Below are 6,000 nucleotides of genomic sequence, written 5' to 3'. Positions count from 1 at the left end.
TTGAACTCCATTTTTTATACATACCAATATAAAAACTCTTTTCCCCCTATCATATGATCAATATATTATGTCATTTTTTTCTTAATATTTACCCCCAATATGAATGCACGTGGTATGTATTTCTCCCCTAGTGAAGCCCTTTGTGTAGATTCCACCTTCCAAGCCCTACCCATAACGACTTTAGCATCTAGTTCATCCTATAAGATGAGGTGAATTCACCCCTTGGCTAAAAACTGCACAAGCAAGGGGTTTTTAAGCACCAACCTCACCTTTGAATCCCCTGAGGTTGTGAGAAATAGAGAGATAAAATTTATCCCTAATTCTACCCACCTCTAAGGCCCAACTAAGGCCATATGGCTTTTGTAAAGCAATATTTGCGCTTAGAGACAAAACCATCTGTAATTCGTCAGTTTGTTTCACACAATGTTCCTTTTTTCATTTTCCATGAACTTTACTCTATCCTTTTCTGTCAAGGCCTCCAACAAAGGAAAAAAATGAAACTTTACCTAGATTTTAAGCATTAAGACCCTCATCAAGCGACCTCTCGTCATTTTCCTATATCAAAACACTGCTCATTGTAGGGAGGTTTGAAGGAATGTGGGGTGGGAGAAGTGTATGGTTCACCTCGGGAAGAGAAGGCCTTCAGTGTAACCATGACCCTCTAATACACCAGGGAAAGTAATAGAACAATGGGGACCAAACCCCAAATCACAGGGTTCTTTGAACTGTGACTAAGAAACCAACAATAGAGAATAATAAAAGCTTCATGGAAGCAACAAAAACCCATGGGAGCCCTCAACAATAACATTACCATTGAGCCCCCATCCAATTGAAAATCAACAACAAAAAATGGTAAATTACTGCTAGGTGTAAGGGGCATTGTGATACATGGGGCTAAGAAACCTAATGAAGCTGAGAGCAATCTGATTGAAACTGGCTAAGAGCCCTCCCATCCTGAGTCTCGTGACTAGAAGATGTCAGTTGGGCCCAAATGGCAAGAAAATATGAGGTGTCCACTGCATAATCTAGAGAAACTCCTTGACAACGAACTCCAACACAAACCACCCAAAACCCCAACAAAACCCTCGAAAACCCAGTACGAAAAAGAAGGGCAAAAGCACGAAAAACAAGGCAAATAATTGTAGGTTACAAATAAAAAGTTGACAAAACACAATCATTATCCTATAGAAACTCCACATGATTGTAGGGCGTGTGTGCACAAACAATAAAACTAAAACCCTAAGAAAACCGCCATTTCTATTGCCCTCTTGCGCCTACTCCTCTTTCATATGTCATATGAATGTCCTCTTTTATTTTCTAAGATTATTATTTATGCTAGAAGAAAAAATATGTATTTATAATTTATATAGATATTCATTACTTTAAATTTAAGTAAATTACTTTACTTTAAAAAACAAAAAAAGACTAACATTTTATTTTAATAATGACAAGTTCGCTTAATTTTATTATAAGTTCTAAGAATAATATTATAAATTAAAACTACATAATGATAAAAAATAATATGAAATACTCAAATGTTGAAAATGAATATTCTTAAATATCAAAGCATATTTGTTTTACATTGATTTTTTTTTAAATAATAATAAAATTTAATCACTAATTATTATCTTATGAACATTAAAAATTCAATTTAAATTATAATTAAAATCAATATTTGAATACTTATAAGAAGTAAGCATTTTTATAAATGCTTTCGCAATTTTTAATGTTTGTCTTTGTACAACAGGGTCGTTAAAAAAAGCAATATTTATGACAAAGATACGACAATATTTAGTAGGGTAAAAAATAAAATCAGGATTTTATATAAAATATCATTACATTTACATATTTGTATCTTATCTCTAATCATCATTCATATCCTTCATGTTTCACACCACTCTTAATCTATCATACCTCCTCTCACATACTTCCACTTTGATCTTAATTCACGGTCTTTAAAACTTTGCCAACAATGCATTTTCGTGTACTTGAAGCCCTCCACATCATCGTCATAGAACCGCATCTCTACTTCTACTTCTTTAAGATTCCTAAGCTTCATTAATCCTTTCGGCATATTTTCTCTACGCTGTCAACAAACTTCCTCTTGCATTTGTCGCACGCATGTGTGCTACCTGTTGCTACTGTTGATGGTGTTGCTCATTGTGATGCCATTGCCATTTCATATTAATATCTTTGTCCATGAACAACTTGATGTCTTCATATATAGGCAAGTTCATACACACTTGATCAACTACATCCCTAATTGTGCTATGAATGGTGTCATCGACTCTGCTCTCATGGAAGCCATTGTACTTGTGTTGCTGAGAGGTAGACGAACACCTGTGATACCTGGAGACATAGAAACACTCATGACAAGTAATTTGTCAATCGAAAACAAAAACAAACTGGAGGACTAACATGCAACATACTTGTGTAACTGTTTGTGAAGGTTGCACAACTTTCACTGGGAGTCTGGGAGACTGACTGCCAAAACTACGCAAGGCACAGTCCAGGCTATTGGGAGGCTCACTGACTATTGGAATTGCGCAGTGCATAGTCCAACCTGGCCTGTTGAGGACTGAAACTGCGTAATGCGTAATTTCAGTCAGCAGTGACATGCAAACCAGCAAACTACATTGTGTTGTTTCTGGGGCTAGCAAAGTACTGCCTCCCAGAATTGCACAATGCAAGCCTGGAGATCATTGTTGGGCCAAATTTGCGTAGTTTCTAGAGGGAAGCCAAAGCCTTCACTTCCAGAAATGCAGAATGCTAGCCGGGAAAAGGCAAGGTCCAGGCTAAGGCAGCCCAGACCCAGCGACAGGTGACTAAATACATGAGAATTCTGAATGCATGCTGAAACTGAGTGTAAACAAGTGTGATTGATCATGCATGAAAACACCAATTGTAGGATTCAGAAAACGGGAAAACATGTATGTGTGTGAAACGGGTTGTCGCAACGACGACCGTCGGTGCAAAAAAAATGTCATGCATAAGACAAGAGGTGCAAACGAAAAATGAAATGGTGCTTCTACAAGCTAACATACATTGATATAGCAACAAGCACTCATTGAAATCAAGTAGACAACACTCACACAAATCAAAACACAAAAAGCGATAGAAACCCAAGGAAAGACATGAAAACATACTTACCTTGAAACAACTAAGTTGAAAGTGCCAAAGACTCCTGGATGCAATGTGGGATGTCAGAGCTGCAAAATCGATGTGAGGAATGAGATCTGCAGTGTTGGTTGATGAGTTTTGATAAGATCGAGGTTATGACATGCATGTCACAAATCTAGGAAAAGTGACACTTGGTGAGAGGTTTCTAAAATGAGCTTTGCATGTAACCTCCAGCTACTAAGAATAGATCCCTAGATCTAGGGATGCCTTTTGCATGCTGCCTTTTTCTATTTCGGGAAGAGAAGCCCATGCATGAAAATCAGTTTTGCTTAGTCCCGAAGGGAACCGTCAACCTGAAGGCACATGCAACAACCTGCTTGACTGAGAGAGGGATTTGCACAATTTCTGAGAGGAACTAGGCTAGTTGTCAGAGGGATTGCACAATTTTTGGGAGGAGTAGGTGACTGCTGCCCAAAATTGTGCAATTTCTGGGAGGAGCTGGGCTAGCTGTCCTAGAGGGATTGTGCAATTTCTAGGAGGAGTAGGTGACTACTGCCCAGAATTGCACAATTTCTAGGCTGAGCTGTAGTGCTGGCCAGATTGCACAATTTTTCCAAGGAAGCTGTCTAACTTCTCTACGCAATTTTGGAGCTCAGCAGTCTGCCCAACTAATTTTCACAATTTCTGGGCTGAGCTGTAATGCTAGGCCATATTGCGCAATTTTCCCAAGGAAGACTGTCTGAGTGTATGCACAATTTCTGAGCCTAGCAGGCTGCCCAATAGATTTGCACAATTTTTGGAGGGAATGTTGGTTCCCCTCCAGGATTGTGCAACTTTTCGAGGGAGCTGCTCAGCTAGCAACTAGCCCAAGTCCGAGTGGCAGCCTGTGAGAGGAGCGAAGCAAACTAACATGCACAGGTTGGCAAGCTACTGAAAAAACCAATGAAGCCTATGTACATGACAGTGCAAGACATGTTGTGAAGATGGTTGGTAGGGAGGCTCTGAAACGAAGCTAAGGCAAAATTTTGGAGGGTGGTTGTAGTTGCTTCAACACCTAGCGACAAACTGGTAGAACTCCAACTCTCTGAATGGACCTTGTTCGTGAAAGAAAGTCTAACAACTTTAAAAGTATTGTTTAGTTCTCTGTTTGTCTTGGTTTCCACAATTTCTTAATTGTAAGATGTAGCATTTGCTAAGCTCTTGGTTGGTCGACACACATTCCAAGCCAAGCCAACACAATTGTTTCGATTCGGGATTGGGGTATATTGGTGCAAAAGTCATATGATCGTCAGATTTTTAGTTTCATCTCTGGTGTTGCTCTGCTGCCAGCAGGCCTGGACAGTACCCTGGCAGAGTCGCACAGGAATGCAAGCATCGCTCTACTACCAACGAACCTGGTTAGTACCCTGCCGGAGTTACTTGCATCACCTCTCTGCTGAGGAAACCTTTCTCTTCTTTCACCTTATTCATTTTCGTTTTTTCGAAATTTTTTCACATTTTCATTTTTTCATTTTTCATTTTCCATAATCGTGTATAACACTTATTCATTTCAGAGGCAGAAGAGGGATCTCGACTTATTGAGAGCAAAAGAGGTTTTTCCTTCAGAGAAGTAGTTTATATATACCTCTGACATGATTTTTAAGGTTTTCCCCCTCACCTTACTCTACTTGACTGAGCTGACAAGGGTTAACCCAAAAACACCTTACTAGAGCAGGTGATACTAGTTAGTGCGCAAGCATTGTGTTTTCACCAAGGTTCACTTCAAACAATATGTATTTTCCATCGACGTATCATGTACTGAAGATAACAAGTTCTTCATACAAAGGCAAGACAATAGATAACCAAGTATTGATAACTGTACAAGTCCTTTTGTAATTTACCCAGCTTGTTTCAAGAGTCTCACACGGTTTCATACGAAACTAGCCTACGGATGAAAACAAGAAAAAACAACAAGACAAAGAAAAAAAAGAAGTAAATCCGTAAGAAAAGTGAATAAGAAAACAGGTAGGAAAACAAAAAAACATGAAATTTAAGAATCAAGCATGCATACAAGAAAACAAACCAAAATCAAACACTACTCCTACTCCTAAGCTAATGGTGCACGAGCTTGATCATGTGAAGTGATACTTCCAATGCAGCTACCACCGCATTGGTCGACCCATGTTGGTTAAGGCATGGTTCATGAACAGTATAGTTGTGCAAACCAGCAAACATGAAAGATATAACAATGAAGTCAAACACAGTTCGTGTTTAAATGTGTCCACAAAACATAAGTGAGTGCAAACGCATGACATGCAATCCATGGACTTACCATGGTGTTGTGCTACACTGAGTGCAGATGTTAAGCATACATATTCTCTTGATTGTGACATGCAAGCAAACGTGAGGAAGGTAGACCACTTATATTGCACAAGTGTGCTTGTTGTGTAAGATTCCTTCAATGCAAGAGTGATGGGATTGTGTAGTTCAATTGGAGGAAGCGAAATCTAGGTGTTTGGTTGATCTTTAATGCAAAGTAGAGAGGGATGAGAAGCCTTGCGTGTTTCAAAATTTCCTGATTGGAAGTGAAACCAACCTTAGGACAAGCGAGGACCTGACATAACCATCAGCTCGAGCTAAGGTGCCTCGACAGTGTGCGGGGTTTCTACTTCGTCGACAGATAGATCATCATAGACCAGTGTCTTAGATAGATTAACAATGATTGAATCAATATTGTGATCAGATGAAGAAGTAGAGAGATCACGAAAACCAAGATCAGAAAATTCAGGATATTTTTCAGCATCCTCATGATTTGATGAATCGTGAAGAGGGGTAGATGAGAAGAAAGGATGCTTAACCTCTATGTTTTCAAAAATGACAAATGACAGATTGGACGGATTT

This window comes from Pinus tabuliformis, chromosome 4_2 (genome assembly GCF_031772625.1).
Source record: "Pinus tabuliformis cultivar Carrire ecotype Pingquan chromosome 4_2, CPIR1, whole genome shotgun sequence".
Classification (NCBI taxonomy): Eukaryota; Viridiplantae; Streptophyta; class Pinopsida; order Pinales; family Pinaceae; genus Pinus; species Pinus tabuliformis.
The sequence above is the reverse complement of the archived record's forward strand: the minus strand, read 5'-3'. Positions refer to the sequence as shown.